The sequence below is a fragment of the Arachis ipaensis genome, chromosome B7 (genome assembly GCF_059453495.1).
Source record: "Arachis ipaensis isolate K30076 ecotype BB chromosome B7, ASM5945349v1, whole genome shotgun sequence".
Taxonomy (NCBI): Eukaryota; Viridiplantae; Streptophyta; class Magnoliopsida; order Fabales; family Fabaceae; genus Arachis; species Arachis ipaensis.
Window position 1 is genome coordinate 102,645,239 of NC_142442.1, and position 17,178 is coordinate 102,662,416.

Here is a 17,178-nt window from a genome sequence, read left to right on the forward strand (position 1 = left end):
CATATTTTATTGTTTTGTGTTGTATGGTGTTTTTCATATGCATTCTTGCATTCATAGTGTCTATACATTAAAGATTTCTAAGTTTGGTGTCTTGCATGTTTTCTTTGCATTAAAAATTTTCAAAAATAAGTTCTTGGTGTTCATCTTGACATTCAAAGTGTTCTTGGTGTTCATCTTGAAATTCATGGTGTTCTTGCATGCATCACATGTTTAGATCCAAAATTTTCATGCATTGCATCATTTTCATGTTTTTCTCTTTCATCATTAAAAATTCAAAATTCAAAAAATATCTTTCCCTTTTTCACTCATAAATTTCGAAAATTTGGATTGACTTTTTCAAAAATTTTTAAAATCTAGTTGTTTTTATAAGTCAAATCAAATTTTCAATTTAAAAATCTTATCTTTTTCAAAATCTCTTTCAAAAATCAAATCTTTTACATTTCTCTTATTTATTTTCGAAAATTTTAAAAATATTTTTCAAAAATCTTTTTCTTAATTTTATTTCATAATTTTAGAAAATATCATCAAAAATTAATTTTTTGATTCAAAAATTTCAAGTTTGTTACTTGCTTGTTAAGAAGGATTCAAACTTTTAGTTCTAGAATCATATCTTGTGATTACTTGTGAGTCAAGTCATTAATTTTGATTTTTAAAATCAAATCTTTTTCAAAACTAATTTCAATCATATCTTTTCAAAAATATCTTTTTATCCTATCTTTTTCAAATATCTTTTCTAACTTCTTATCTTCTTATCTTTTCAAAATTGAATTTCAAATCTTTTTCAACTAACTAATTGACTTTTTGTTTGTTTCTTATCTTTTTCAAAACTACCTAACTAACTATCCCTCTCTAATTTTTGAAAATACTCTTTCTCTCTCATCTGCTTCTATTTATTTATTCATCTACTAACACTTCATCTCACCCAAATTCGAACCCCCCTCTGCCATCTGTGTTCGAATTTTCTCTTCTTTCCTTTTTTACATTACATTCTTTTCTTTTTCTACTCACACAGGGGAACCTCTATACCTGTGTAAAAAGGATCCCTATTATTATTATTATTATTATGCTCCCTCTTTTTCATATGAGCAGGAGCAAGGACAAGAACATTCTTGTTGAAGCAGATCCTGAACCTAAAAGGACTCTGAAAAGGAAACTAAGAGAAGCTAAAATACAACAATCCAGAGATAACCTTACAGAAATTTTCGAACAGGAAGAGGAGATGGCAGCCGAAAATAATAATAATGCAAGGAGGATGCTTGGTGACTTTACTGCACCTAATTCCAATTTACATGGAAGAAGTATCTCCATCCCTACCATTGGAGCAAACAATTTTGAGTTGAGACAGAGCTAGAGTGTGGTTGGACTCTCAAACCAAAGATAGCCTGAACTCTTGGGATAAGCTGGTCACGGCTTTCTTAGCCAAGTTCTTTCCTCCTCAAAAGCTGAGCAAGCTTAGAGTGGATGTTCAAACCTTCAGACAGAAAGAAGGTGAATCCCTCTGTGAAGCTTGGGAGAGATACAAGGAACTGACCAAAAAGTGTCCTTCTGACATGCTTTCAGAATGGACCATCCTGGATATATTCTATGATGGTCTGTCTAAATTAGCTAAGATGTCATTGGATACTTCTGCAGGTGGATCCATTCACCTAAAGAAAATGCCTGCAGAAGCTCAAGAACTCATTGACATGGTTGCTAACAACCAGTTTATGTACACTTCTGAGAGGAATCCTGTGAGTAATGGGATGTCTCAGAAGAAGGGAGTTCTTGAAATTGATACTCTAAATGCCATATTGGCTCAAAACAAAATATTGACTCAGCAAGTCAATATGATTTCTCAGAGTCTGAATGGAATGCAAGCTGCATCCAACAATACTCAAGAGGCATCTTCTGAAGAAGAAGCTTATGATCCTGAGAACCCTGCAATAGCAGAGGTAAATTATATGGGTGAACCTTATGGGAACACCTATAACCCCTCATGGAGAAATCACCCAAATTTCTCATGGAAGGATCAACAAAAGCCTCAACAAGGCTTTAATAATGGTGGAAGAAACAGGTTTAATAATAATAAACCTTTTCCATCATCCACTCAGCAACAGACAGAGAATTCTGAGCAGAATCCATCTAGCTTAGCAAGTTTAGTCTCTGATCTATCTAAGGCCACTGTGAGTTTCATGAATGAAACAAGATCTTCCATTAGAAATTTGGAAGCACAAGTGGGCCAGCTGAGTAAAAGAATCACTGAGATCCCTCATAGTACTCTCCCAAGCAATACAGAAGAAAATACAAAAGGAGAGTGCAAGGCTATTGACATAGTCAACATGGCCGAACCTAGAGAGGAAGGGGAGGACGTAAATCCCAAGGAGGAAGACCTCCTGGGACGTCCAATGATCAATAAGGAGTATCCCTTTGAGGAACCAAAGGACTCTGAGGCTCATCTAGAGACCATAGAGATTCCATTGAACCTCCTTACGCCCTTCATGAGCTCTAAAGAGTATTCTTCTTCTGAAGAGAATGAGGATGTTACTGAAGAGCAAGTTGCCAAGTTCCTTGGTGCAATCATGAAACTGAATGCCAATTTATTTGGTAGTGAGACTTGGGGAGATGAACCTCCCCTGTTCACCAATGAACTAAATGCGTTGGATCAACTGAGATTGCCTCAGAAGAAACAAGATCCTGGAAAGTTCCTTATTCCTTGTACCATAGGCATCATGACCTTTGAGAAGGCTCTATGTGACCTTGGGTCAGGAATAAACCTCATGCCACTCTCTGTAATGGAGAACTTGGGAATCTTTGAGGTGCAAGCTGCCAGAATCTCATTAGAGATGGCAGACAACTCAAGAAAAGAGGCTTATGGACAAGTAGAGGACGTGTTAGTAAAGGTTGAAGGCCTTTACATCCCTGATGACTTCATAAACCTAGATTTTGGGAAGGATGAGGATGAATCCATCATCCTTGGAAGACCCTTCCTAGCCACAGCAAGAGCTGTGATTGATGTTAACAGAGGTGAACTAGTCCTTCAATTGAATGAGGACTCCCTTGTGTTTAAAACTCAAGGTCATCCTTCTGTAAACATGGAAAAGAGGCACAGTAAGCTTCTCTCAAAACAGAGTCATACAGAGCCCCTACAATCAAAATCTAAGTTTGGTGTTGGAAAGTCTCAACAATGCTCTGAACATCTGTGAGGCTCCATGAGAGCCCACTGTCAAGCTATTGACATTAAAGAAGCGCTTGTTGGGAGGCAACCCAATTTTTATTTATCTAATTTTATTTTTCTTGTTCTTTCATGTTTTATTAGGTTCATGATCATGTGGAGTCATAAAATAAATAGAAAAATTGAAAATAGAATAAAAAATAGCAGAAGAAAAATTACACCCTGGAAGAAGGACTTATTGGCGTTCAACGCCAGAACAAAGCATGGATCTGGCGCTGAACGCCAGAAACAAGCATAAAACTAGTGTTCAAGGCCAGAAACATGCTGCATCTGGTCGTTGAACGCCCAGAACAAGCATCAGTTTGGCGTTTAAATGCCAGAATTGCATTCAAAGGCATTTTACATGCCTAATTGGTGCAGGGATGTAAATCCTTGACACCTCAAGATCTGTGGACCTCACAGGATCATCTCAGGATCTGTGGACCCCACAGGATCCTCACCTTCCCTCCTCATAATCCTAGATTCTTCCACATCTTCTTCTTCATCTATTCTTTCTTCTCTTGCTCGAGGGCGAGCAATATTCTAAGTTTGGTGTGGTAAAAGCATAAGTTTTTTATTTTTCCATAACCATTGATGGCACCTAAGGCCAGAGAAACCTCTAGAAAGAGGAAAGGGAAGATAAAAGCTTCCACCTCCGAGTCATAGGAGATGGAGAGATTCATCTCAAGGGTCTATAGCTCAGTGGTAGAACATTTGACTGCAAATCAAGAGATCCCTGAGATACCTCAGGGGATACATTTTCCTCCACACAATTATTGGGAGCAACTAAGGGTGGAACATCAAGAGCACTCAATCATCCTCCATGAAATTAGAGAAGATCAAAGAGCTATGAGGGAGGAGCAACAAAGACAAGGAAGAGACATAGAAGAGCTCAATGACATCATTGGTACCTCAAGAAGAAAACGCCACCATCACTAAGGTGGACTCATTCCTTGTTCTTAAATTTTCTGTTTTTCATTTTCTTATGTTAAATGTTTATCTATGTTTGTGCCTTTATTACATGATCATTAGTGTCTAAGTGTCTATGCCTTAAAGTAGTGAATATGAATCCATCACCTCTCTTAAATGAAAAATGTTTTAAATTCAAAAGAACAAGAACTACATGAGTTTCGAATTTATCTTTGAACTTAGTTTAATTATATTGATGTGGTGACAATACTTTTTGTTTTCTGAATGAATGCTTGAACAGTGCATATGTCTTTTGAAGTTGTTGTTTAAGAATGTTAAATATGTTGGCTCTTGAAAGAATGATGACAAGGAGACATGTTATTTGATAATCTGAAAAATCATAAAAATGATTCTTGAAGCAAGAAAAAGCAGTGAATAGAAAAGCTTGCAGAAAAAAAATTAGAAAAAAAAATAGCAAAAAAATAAAAAAATAGAAAAAAAGAGAAAAAGCAAGCAGAAAAAGCCAAAAGCTTTTAAAACCAAAAGGCAAGAGCAAAAAGCCAATAACCCTTAAAACCAAAAGGTAAGGGTAAATAAAAAGGATCCCAAGGCTTTGAGCATCAGTGGATAGGAGGGCCTAAAGGAATAAAATCCCGGCCTAAGCGGTTAAACCAAGCTGTCCCTAACCATGTACTTGTGGTGTGAAGGTGTCAAGTGAAAACTTGAGACTGAGCGGTTAAAGTCAAGGTCCAAAGCAAAAACAGAGTGTGCTTAAGAACCCTGGACACCTCTAATTGGGGACTTTAGTAAAGCTGAGTCACAATCTGAAAAGGTTCACCCAATTATGTGTCTGTGGCATTTATGTATCCGGTGGTAATACTGGAAAACAAAGTGCTTAGGGCCACGGCCAAGACTCATAAAGTAGCTGTGTTAAAGAATCAACATACTGAACTAGGAGAATCAATAACACTATCTGAACTCTGAGTTCCTATAGATGCCAATCATTCTGAACCTCAATCATTCAAGAGGCAAAAAGCTACAAGTCCCGCTCATCTGATTGGAGCTATGTTTCATTGATATTTTGGAATTTATAGTATATTCTCTTCTTTTTATCCTATTTGATTTTCAGTTGCTTGGGGACAAGCAACATTTTAAGTTTGGTGTTGTCATGAGCGGATAATTTATACGCTTTTTGGCATTGTTTTTAGTATGTTTTTAGTAGGATCTAGTTACTTTTAGGGATGTTTTTATTAGTTTTTATGTTAAATTCACATTTCTGGACTTTACTATGAATTTGTGTGTTTTTCTGTGATTTCAGGTATTTTCTGGCTGAAATTGAGGGACTTGAGCAAAAATCAGATTCAGAGGTAGAAGAAGGACTGCTGATGCTGTTGGATTCTGACCTCCCTGCACTCAAAGTGGATTTTCTGGAGCTACAGAACTCAAAATGGCGCGCTTCCAATTGCCTTAGAAAGTAGACATCCAGGGCTTTCCGGAAATATATAATAGTCCATACTTTGGCCGAGTTTAGACGACGCAAAAGGGTGTTGAACGCCAGTTCTACGCTGCAGTCTGGAGTTAAACGCCAGAAACACGTCACGAACCAGAGTTGAATGCTAAAAACACGTTACAACTTGGTGTTCAACTCCAGAAGAAGCCTTTGCGCGTGTAACATTCAAGCTCAGCCCAAGCACACACCAAGTGGGCCCCGAAAGTGGATTTATGCATCAATTACTTACTTCTGTAAACCCTAGTAACTAGTTTAGTATAAATAGGACCTTTTACTATTGTATTAGGCATCTTGGGACGTCTAGTTCTTAGATCATGGGGGCTGGCCATTCGGCCATGCCTGGACCTTATCACTTATGTATTTTCAACGGTAGAGTTTCTACACACCATAGATTAAGGTGTGGAGCTCTACTGTTCCTCACGAATTAATGCAAAGTACTACTGTTTCTCTATTCAATTCAACTTATTCCGCTTCTAAGATATTCATTCGCAATTCAATATGAATGTGATGAGCGTGGCAATCATCATCATACGAACGCGTGCCTGACAACCACTTCTATTTCACCTTAGATTGGATGAATATCTCATGGATCTCTTAATCAGAATCTTCGTGGTATAAGCTAGATTGATGGTGGCATTCCTGAGAGTCCGGAAAGTCTAAACCTTGTCTGTGGTATTCCGAGTAGGATTCAGGGATTGAATGACTGTGACGAACTTCAAACTCGCGAGTGCTGGGCGTAGTGACAGACGCAAAAGGATAGTAAATCCTATTCCAGTATGATCGAGAACCTCCAGATGATTAGCCATGCAGTGACAACGCATCGGACCATTTTCACAGAGACGATGGGATGTAGCCATTGACAACGGTGATGCCTCCAGATGATTAGCCATGCAGTGATAGCGCATCGGACCATTTTCACAGAGAGGATGAGATGTAGCCATTGACGACGGTGATGCCCTTACATAAAGCCAGCCATGGAAAGGAGTAGGATTGATTGGATGAAGACAGCAGGAAGGAAGAGGTTCAGAGGAACGAATGCATCTCTATATGCTTATCTGAAATTCCCACCAATGAATTACATAAGTATTTCTATCTTTATTTTCTATTTATTTATAATTTATTTTCGAAAACTCCATAATCAATTATTATCTGCCTGACTGAGATTTACAAGGTGACCATAGCTTGCTTCATACCAACAATCTCTGTGGGATCGACCCTTACTCACGTAAGGTTTTATTACTTGGACGACCCAGTGCACTTGCTGGTTAGTTGTGCGAAGTTGTGAAGTTATGTTTGGACCATGGTATTGTGCACCGGTTTTGGCGCCATTGCCAGGGAGAGAGCGAGCAACAAATTTTACAACCTCTGAGTAACAATTTCGCATACCAAAGGGGTTTAGTTGTTCATAGCTCTGGAAAATGAAAAAAAAGATGGAGAAAACATGCTGAAAGTAAACTAGAAGTGCAGAGAAAGTAAAATATAGAGAGTAATTATAGGCCAAAGGCTCCCTAAACTTTCTAGCTCCCCAAACTAATTCAAAGTTACTCCTATATATACTACTCTTCTGGTCTTCTAGTTGGCTCTTCAAGTCTTGGGTATGGGCTTTTGGATCCTGAGTTTTAAGCAGTTATCTTCATCATTGGGCTTAGCTTTGCTTGCAGAGAGAAAGTGTGAAGTAGGCAGGGACTTTTAGCTCAGGACGTTAGTGGTGTTAACGTTAAGTGAAAGTGTGGGTTCAAGAACGTTAGTGACAATCACCCTTTTCACTAACGTTGCTTACCCAAGTATGAGCCACGTTAACCTCAACGTTAGTGGCACAAACGTTACCACTAACGTTGCCTCTTGGTCTTTCGCACACGTTATTGGGACTTACCTTTCCCAATAACGTTGATAAACCTCCCCCTTCCCTACGTTAGAGTCCACGTTAACTTAGTTAACATGGCTCTTAACGTAAGCTTGCCAATCCTTCGAGAACGTTAGTGACACTTACCTTTGTCACTAACGTTCCAATGTGCCCCTCTTTCTCACGTTAGAGTCCACATTAACTAAGTTAACGTAGCTTCTAACGTAGTCATGCTAGCCATCTCCAACGTTAGTGACAAAGGTGAGTGTCACTAACGTTGGCTCATTACCTCTTTATCCACGTTAGCTTCCACGTTAACTAAGTTAACGTGGGAGTTAACGTTGCTCATGGTGGCTCTTGGTGGTTCACCCCAACGTTAGTGACAAAGGTAAGTGTCACTAACGTTGGCGACCAATTGCTCTCTCCACGTTAGCTTCCACGTTAACTAAGTTAACGTGGGAGTTAACGTGGCTTATGGAAGCTTGGCCAACGTTAGTGACAAAGGTGAATGTCACTAACTTTGGCTTCCCTTTTGCTTCTTAACATTAGAAGCTACGTTAACTAAGTTAACGTGGCAACTAACGTGGCCAATTATGAGCTTGGTCCAACGTTAGTGAGAAAGGGGAGTGTCACTAACGTTGGCCTTATTGTCTTCTTCCACGTTAGAGTTCACGTTAACTAAGTTAACGTGACTCTTAATGTGGGCTATTATGGCTTCGAGGGCGTTATTGGTGATTACTTTTCTCATTAACTTTGCAATTTAGCTCCCATTCCACGTTAAAGGTCACGTTAGTTAGATTAACGTGGCTGCTAACGTGGTTCTTCCTTGCTTCTTTTGTCCTGAAATCAAGCAATAAAGTGCATCAAAGTTCTAATCCAAGTCATGGGAAATGCAACATCCAATTTGTCATTAAATTCATGTAAAATTCTCATGAAATCATGTAAAGTGCATAATGTATGCTTGAATCAAGATGTAAGTAAATATCTACCCAAAAAGAGCTTATTTTCTAAGAAAATACATGAAACTACCCTAAAAATAGTAAAGAAAAGGTCAGTGAAACTGGCCAAAATGCCCTGGCATCACATAGCCGAGCCTCATTGTTCAGGTAAATCCGCTTGATCCCTTTGGGCATGGTGGTGTTCTGACCCATGATCCAAGGAACTGACGGGTCAAGGGCAATCCGGGCCTTGACTGCATCCCAGTCAAACTTCATGAAGCGCATATCCTCCTCAGCTTTCTGATAGCCATCTGTCTGATCAGTCTTAGGCAGAAGTTTTAGAACCTCTTTTATTGCCTCCTCAGTAACCAATATATGCTTCCCTCTGAGGTTTACTGCATCTAGGGAAGTTTTGAAGTAGTTGTAGTAGAATTCCCTAACCCAAGATGCATTAACCTCAGTCAGAGTTCTCTTTAGAAAGAACCAGCCTCGTTGTTTGATCTGATCAGAGGTATATAGCTGGAGTTCTTCTGGGATCTTCAAAGTCCGCTCTAGGTATAGGTTCCTGGAGTTTGCAAACACCGGATACTTTAGCTCACAGTATCGGTTTGCAAACTTTACTGGGTCAGTGGCGGGAAGTAGCTGGTCGGCCTTCTCCTACGGGGTAAAGGCTTTCTCCCGCAAGGAGGTATCATGCATGAGGTCGATGATAGACACGGAGGCTTCACCTCTTTTCCTTTTGCCAGTAGTGGCCTTACCTTTGCCCCTTCTCTGGGAATCTGACATCTTGAAAAACAGAAAACCAGGATATAATAAAAATAGGAAAGCAAATAGGCAAATAATCAAAGAAAACACAAAGTGGCAAAGGAGCAATAGGATAATGAATATGAGTTAAGTAAAATGTGCATTTAGAATTGTATGTGAGTGAAAAGTCTGAAAAGAGAAATCACAATCCAAAATATAATTGAATGCAAGTTAAATGGAAAAATTAACATCATGCCTTGGTTAGAATGTTAAAAGAAAGTGAAAGAAAAGCAATAAAAGAAGTTTTGAAAAGGTTAGGTTGGTTAGAGTTAAAATTAGTGAGTTAGTGAAAAATGGGTTAAAGTAAGAGGCATAATGAAAATAGACCAAGTAACAAGTAATCATAGGTAGAAGCTATAGGTAACTCATATTTACACAAGTAAAACAGTTTGATGATGATTCAAATAGAGATAAAGAAAGCAAAAATAGGAATCAAACATCAAAAGTGCAATTTATGAACCAAGAGATCAAAGAAAATAAGAATGCATGCCTAAGCATTCATGAATTGGTTTGGTGAAATTATAGGAAAGCACAGTTGAAAATGCCAAAACCAAGACATGAACAGAAATATTTCACAGAAATTTGGGCAGCATTCCGGCTAAAATAGGACTTTCCCGGAAAATAAACAGCAAACAAGCAGTTCATATGAATCCAAATTAAAGCTTGCAATTACATATAAGGAATATAAACATGAAAGTTCAATGTAAAGAGCAGCAAATGCATGAAAGTATAGCATATGAACAAGATCACAGCAGCAACAGACTTGCAAATTTGATAAAGCAGAAACAAGAACAGTGCAAATAAACAGACCTAAATCCACTAACCACATCCTAGGCTACCTAACAACCTAAAATCCACTACAACATGCATATCTAACTATCCTAACATGAACAAAAATCGAAAAATAAGAATAAACTACGAACGGATAAAAGGGATTGCGTGTTGCAGAACCTGGAAGGCAAAAGAAGGAGGTTGGGGTACAGAGGTGGCTGGGGGTGGTGGCGGTGACGTCCGGCGCGGCGGCTGGCGGCGGTGGGCATGGCGGTTGCAACTATTTGGGGGTAGGGGCTTTGGGAAGGGTAATGGGGGAAATAGGGGAGAGGGTTGGGGGTTGCGGGTGGTGGTGGGAGCGGCGGGTACGGATGACGGCGGTGGGTGGCAGTTCGCGGAGGGCAGTGGCGGAGGAGGAGGAAGAAAGAAGAAAGAGGAAGAAAGAAGGGGGAAGGAGAGAGGGTGGTAGGTGGCGGCGGCGTCCAGGTGGTCGGCGGCGTCTGGCTGGTGGCGCGGAGGTGGCTGGGTGGTTGAGGGTTGGGGAGAAGAGAGGGGGAAGAAGAATTGGGGGGGGGGGGCGTCGCGACTGATGGGGTTTCGTGTGACTACGGGGGTTATATTTTTTATTCCACGCGGCCGCGTGGAGCACGCGGTCGCGTGGTTGGAGTGAAAAAGGTGGTTGACGCGATCGCGCGGAGGGCAGAAAGTAAATGATGCGATCGCGTGGGGCGCGCGATCACATGGAGGGGGTAAAAGACGGGATGACGCGATCGCATGGGGCATGCGATCGCGTCGCTAGAAAGTGTGCTAAACGCATGAATCCAGCGTCGTTCCAGCGTAATTCTCTGTCTTCTTTTTGGGATTTGTGCAATCCATGCGATGCGGTCGCGTTGCTCACGCGGTCGCATCGCTCACGCGGTCGCGTGGGATTGATTGTGTGCAAGTGACGCGATCGCATAGGGCATGCGATCGCGTGGGCCTTTTTGTGCTAGACGCACAATGGCCGCACGATTCCAGCCCAACTCTCTGGACGTTGGATCCTTACGCCGAATTCCAGGTCACGCGGCCGCGTGGATGACACGGTCGCGTGTGCAGTGTAGTTCGCCATTTGACGCGATTGCGTGGGGCATGCAGTCGCGTTGTGCACCCCTTTTTTTCTTTTTTTTTTAAATATGCATGAAAGATGCAGAATGAAATGACTAATATGAGTGAGATGCAAAATTCCAGGTTCAATATAATAAAACAAAATAAAACTAGAATACAGATAAAACTAAATAAAAATTAAAGAGAAACGATCATACCATGGTGGGTTGTCTCCCACCTAGCACTTTTAGTTAAAGTCCTTAAGTTGGACATTTGAAGAGCTTCCTGTTATGGTGGCTTATGTTTAAATTCATCCAGAAATCTCCACCAGTGCTTGGAATGCCAATAGCCTCCGGGGTCCCAAACTAGGCATTAAAGCTTCTGAGCAGCTTCAAACATATTTTCAGGCTCCCGGGGTAACGAATGTTAGAATAGATTCTAGGATCCCAAGCCTTGTTTTTAAATTCGCCTCCATCTTGATCTCCATGTTTCCATCTGGGCGGTTTAAAAAGTAAATTTTTACCATGGTAACCAAACATTTTCCGAGATCCATTCGATTGATTTTGATGCCAATCCGTGCACTTCGAGTTGAAGCGTGGAACCTTATTGAACCTTGTGCACCAGCTCTGAGCACGAGCCATTTCCCTCTTACTCTTAAAGCCGCATAGAGCTCTAAGCTGGCCATCTGTTTCAAGTAAACCATATTCAAGTGAATAAGTAAAGTTAAAGGTTAAGGATTGTACCCACTTGAAGCTTGTATTAGGCGGTAATGGCCTTGGGGTAGGTGATTCCAATGGTTCTGTGAGTTCTACTCCCTGGTACTCTTCTGTGAATTCCTCCACTTCCTCGCAAGATTCTTCAAATGCATCTGTATCCTGGTCAAAGTCTTCTATGTCTTTCTCATCACTCGAGTCATAGATGGGAGGTTGAGAGAAATCTACCTCTGCATCATCTTCGTATTCATTTGGGAAAGATTCTTCGATCTTAGAGAATTCACTTGCGGATGCAAGTTCATTACTAAGAGAGCTTGACTTGTGACTATCATCATCAAGGGAATTTGTGTCCTGGGTTATTCCGTCTAGTTCTTCATAAACGACTTGCCTTGGGGATTGTGTAGTATCCTCTTTAGCATTAACTGTAACGTCTTTGATGGAGTTCTCCTCAACTCTGGATTCCCATGGGGGTTCAGTGTCTCCTAGATCTTCAACCAACTATTCTTCTTGTACAATGATAGCTTCTTCTGCTTGTTCGAGTACGAATTCCTGCTCTGTCTTGTCCACTGGAGTTTCTAATATCTCCTTCATGCTACGCTCTTCATTAGATTGTCCACATGGGGCTGTGGTTGGTCCTTGAATGTTCGCGCGTCTAGAAACTAATTGAATTACTGCTTGCTCCAGTTGTTGAATAGTTGCTTGAAGGTTATTTACTGTTGCCTTGAGGCGAACCTCTGATTCTCGGGGTGATGGATTTGGACATGAGACATAGGGAAGTGGTGGTGCTTGGGAGTGATTGGATTGGAACTGGGGTGGAAAAGGATTATACGGTGGCGAATGGTGAAGAGAAGCTTGTGAGTGTGGTGGTTTGAGGTTATATTGAGAGGATGGTCTATAGGCACGGGGTAGGGCTTGTTGGTAGTTACAAGATTGTCCACCATATCTATCAGCTGGGTATGCATTGTAGAATGGTCGTTGTCCATGATATCTTGGAGGGTGTTGTTGCCTAAAGGGTTGATTAGATCCTCTTGGTTCCATCCATCCTTGATTGGTCTAACCTTGATGCATATTCCTGTTGTAACTTCTATTTCCTTCAACAAAGTTAGAACCAAACTCAAAGCGAGAGGGGTGAGAGTTCATAGTAGCAAATAAAATTAAAAAGGAAAAACACAAATAAATAAACAAGTAAAAGAAAAATATTTACAATAACCAATAATAAGGCACACGTTAGCAGTTCCCCGGCAACGGCGCCATTTAGACGATCGGGGATTTTTGCCAGTAAAGAATGTCATAAAAACAGTCACGTTGTAGATATAGTCTCTAAACCGACAGAAATCCCTTTCGTGCAAACGTTTTGGTTGTCACAAGTAACAAACCCCTTAAAATTGATAACCGAAGTATTCAAATATCGGGTCGTCTTCTCAAGGAACTGCAGGGAAGTATGTTCTTATTATTGGTTATGGAGATTGTAGAATTGGGGGTTTTAAGAATGAGGGACAATTATGACAATTAATTTAAATAGAAATTAAAATAAATAAACAAATACTGTAAAGCAAGCTTTTGGCAAGGTATGAGAAATTGGAAGTCCAGGCTTAGTTATTCTTATCAACAACAATGAAAGTCGAATCTTAATTCCACTTAGTTAACCTTTGCTAAAGCAAGGGAAGGTCAAGAGACAAATTGGTTTGATCTTCGAATCCTATTTATTTACTAAGAAACGATTGGGATTATTGAAGTTCAATTCAATTGGCAAGATAACAATTATCAATTATGCTGTTGAATTGGATAACTCCTGAGTTACTAATTTCTTAACCAAAACCAAAAGGGGAAAAGTAAATCTACTGGAATAAATATGTCTTCAGAGTAAAAGCAATAATAGCATAAATGAGAGAAAGCAATATTAAACTGGAATACCTCAAATAACATTAATTCAAATAATCTGGAGCATAGAAGAATTCATAAATCAAATTGCAAAAGTAAATAATCAACTAAAGTAAAGGAACATTAAACCTGGATTGAGAGTTACTCCTAAAACTAAGAGAAGTCCTAAATCCTAATCCTAAGAGAGAGAGAGAGGAGAGAACCTCTCTCAAAACTAGATCTAAAACATGAGAAGTGGAAATTGGTGAGCTCTCCCTTAATGGATGCATTCCCTCACTTCATAACCTTTGGTCTATGCCTTCTGGACTTGGATTTGGGCCAAAAAGGGCTTTAGAATTCGCTAGGAGCGTCTTCTGCAATTTCTGGTGCGTGGCCTCTGTCACGCGTCCGCGTGGGTCACGCGGTCGCGTCGTTCGGAGCTTTTCCTTGCCACGCAGTCACGTCAGTCATGCGACCGTGTCATGTGCGTTCTGCTTAAGGCGCGTGGTCGCGTCAGTCATGCGGCCGCGTTGCTGCTGATTCGCGCTTGGCACGCGATCGCGTCGTCCATGCGATCGCGTGGATACCAGTTTCTTCAAGGACTCCATTTTGCACTTCCCTTCCATTTTTGTATGTTTCCTTTCCATTCTTTAAGTCATTCCTACCTTAGAAGATCTGAAACTACTCAACACACTAATCGCGGCATCGAATGGAATTAAAGGTGATTAAAATAATTAATTTAAAAGCATAGGAAACATGTTTTTCACATACATCACATAATAAGGAAGGGAAAGTAAAACCATGCAATTAACATGAATAAGTGGGTAAAGAGTTGAATAAATCACTCAAACTAAGCACAAAATACATCATAAAATATGGGTTTATCAGGTACTTGCTGAATTGGATAAAAAAGGGGAATAGTTACCTCAACCTTTTTGAAGATTTCTACCATTTTGGGATCGAGTTCCATCTGCTTTCTAGGCTTCCTTTCAAGGTGGGGAAATGGGATAGAAATGGCGTCTCTTTTGACTTTAGCTTCCTTTGGTTCTCCATTCCTTGGTTGAGTTTCTTCTTCTTCAACCATGTCTTGTACTTCATCTTCCTCTTCAACATCCTCCACTTCAACCATGTCCTCAACTGGGGCGTTTCCTTGCAAGCTTGGCTCCTCATGATTCCTCTCTTGTTGTGTGGTTCCGGACTTCAAAGTGATGGCGTTGATTCCACCTATGGGGTGGAGTACAGGTTGAGAAGGAATTCCACTGGAGCTTGAAGGCTGGTTATTGGGAGCGGAGAATGAATCCATCTTGGAGACGAGAGCTTGTAAAGTGGCATTCAGACCATTCATGGTAGAGTTTAGTGTAGTCTAAATGTTTTGTTGTCCTTGTGCAAGAGAACGAAGTATCTCATCATTAGAACAGAAAAGGGGATAAGTGATTTGAGGAGCCTGCTGTTGGTTGTCCTGAGGCAATTGGGACTGCCGTAGGTGAGGTGCTCTGTAAGGTTGGTTCTGGTTTTGCTGTTGATAAGGAGGGTTCTGCTGATTCCAGTGCTGCTGATTGTTATTATTATTCCACCTCTAATTTCCCTGGTTGTCTCTGTCTCCTCTGTTGTAGTTGTCCTTCCATCCTTGGTTGGAGTTATCCCTCCAGCCTTGGGTGGAATTATCTCTCCACCCATGGTTGGAGTTGCTTGCCAACCTTGGATATAGTTCTTACCTTGGTTGTAATTGCCGCCTTGTTGATAGTATCCTTGATTTGGGTGGTCGTAGAAGTTATGAGTAGCTGTCAAGGTGTTGTCTTCTTGTTGGAGCTGCGGACACTCATCAGTGTAAGGATTATAATCGGCACATATCCCGCACACTCTCTGAGGAACCAGTTGTTGACTATGTTGTGGTGAGGGAGGCTGAGATTATTATTTATTCAGTTAGAGCTGCTTCAGTATGTTGGTCATCTCTCCCAAAGTCTGTGTAAGAACAGCAGTCTCGTTGCTAGAGGAAACCTCTGTAACAGCCTTGGAATGGTTGGTCCTATGCCTAGCATTCCGGGTAGATTCAGCTAGATCGGCGATCAACTGCCACACTTCTGTTGCCGTCTTGTACTTCTTCATAGAGCCATTACTTGTAGCATCTAATGTAGTCTTATCCTGAGGCTTCATGCCTTGTGTGAAGTAGCTGATCAACACCATCTCATCAATCTTGTAGTGGAGGCATGAATCTAAGAGGTTCCTGATGCGTTCCCAATATTCATAAAGGGTTTCTGACTCTCCTTGGATAATGCAGGAGATCTCTTTCCTTAGTCTGTCTGTAACTTCAGCTGGACAGTGTTCATGCCCTAGGTCAAGCTGTATGACCTGAGTTGGTTAAAGACAAGCCAACTGACCTCTACGGATCGGGGTTACCCGACCTCTTCATAAAAGAGTTCGGCCAAAATCGCTACAGAGGCCCAAGTAGGCCCAAACGGAGGAACACGACCCAAAATCTAAAGAAAGCCTAAGCTTAGAAAGATAAGGGCGGTTTCTTTGAAAGATAAAGATGACTTCACTCAAAGATAAGATAAGACAATTATCTTATCTCAAGAGGAGATCACTCCACACTATTATAAATACACTGGAGCACCCAGGAATAACTCATACTCTGATTCTCCTAACAACCTGCTTAAAGCCCATGCTAACTTAAGCATCAGAGTCTCTTGCAGGTACCACCCCCCATCCGGTGATCAAGGATCAGGAACATCTCCCGCTCCACCAGTTCTACCAGGTCAGACACGACAGCTCCGACCACCACAGCAGATCTCATCCAAGATCGACCTTTAGTTTCAGGTAACCCTCGGAACATTGGCGCCATTGCCGGGGACCTGGAAGTCATCCCATCACCATGGCGGACAACCTTGACAACGACCATGACTCCGGATTGAAGGAGAGAACTCCACACAAGAATGCGGACGCCACACCAAAGGATACGCCCCAACCAAACAAAGACAAGAATTCGCCAAACACAGAAATCATGGAGGCACTACAAGCCCAACAACATCGCCTCAAACAGCTCAGAAAAAAGGTCGAACATCAACGAGAAGCCGAAAGAAACCTCTAGAGAGAAACTAGGCAATGCCGAGAGTTGGAAGACAAACTCCTAAAACTCGAAGCCGACCTGAAAATCAAAACCATCCAAACTGGTCGCGATAACACCTCCCACAAGGATCAAGAACCCTTCATCAAGGAAATCATGAAAGATAAAGAGCCAAAGGATTTCAAAGCTCCCGACATGACCCCATACGACAGTACCTCCGATCCCAGCCATCATCTCAACAATTTCAGAAGCAGAATGTATCTCACTGGCGCCTCAGACGCTACTCGATGCAAAGCCTTCCCGACAACTTTAACAAAGGCAGCAATTAAGTGGTTCGACAATCTGCCCCCTAGATCCATCACAAGTTTTGACGACTTGGCCAAGAAATTTCTTGCCAGATTTTCCATCCAGAAAGACAAAGCCAAAAATGCCCCAAGCTTATTAGGGATCAAGTAAGGAGATCGGGAGAGTCTTCGCAATTACATGGAAAGAT

At 41.1% G+C, this 17,178-nt stretch overlaps 1 non-coding gene across 1 annotated transcript; it reads right to left on the reverse strand.

The window, feature by feature from the left end:
* Positions 1 to 1,448: 1,448 nt before the first annotated feature.
* On the reverse strand, positions 1,449 to 1,556 carry LOC148553566 (small nucleolar RNA R71). Its single transcript, XR_015892580.1, has one exon. It is a non-coding gene; the product is annotated as a small nucleolar RNA R71 (small nucleolar RNA).
* Positions 1,557 to 17,178: the final 15,622 nt, after the last annotated feature.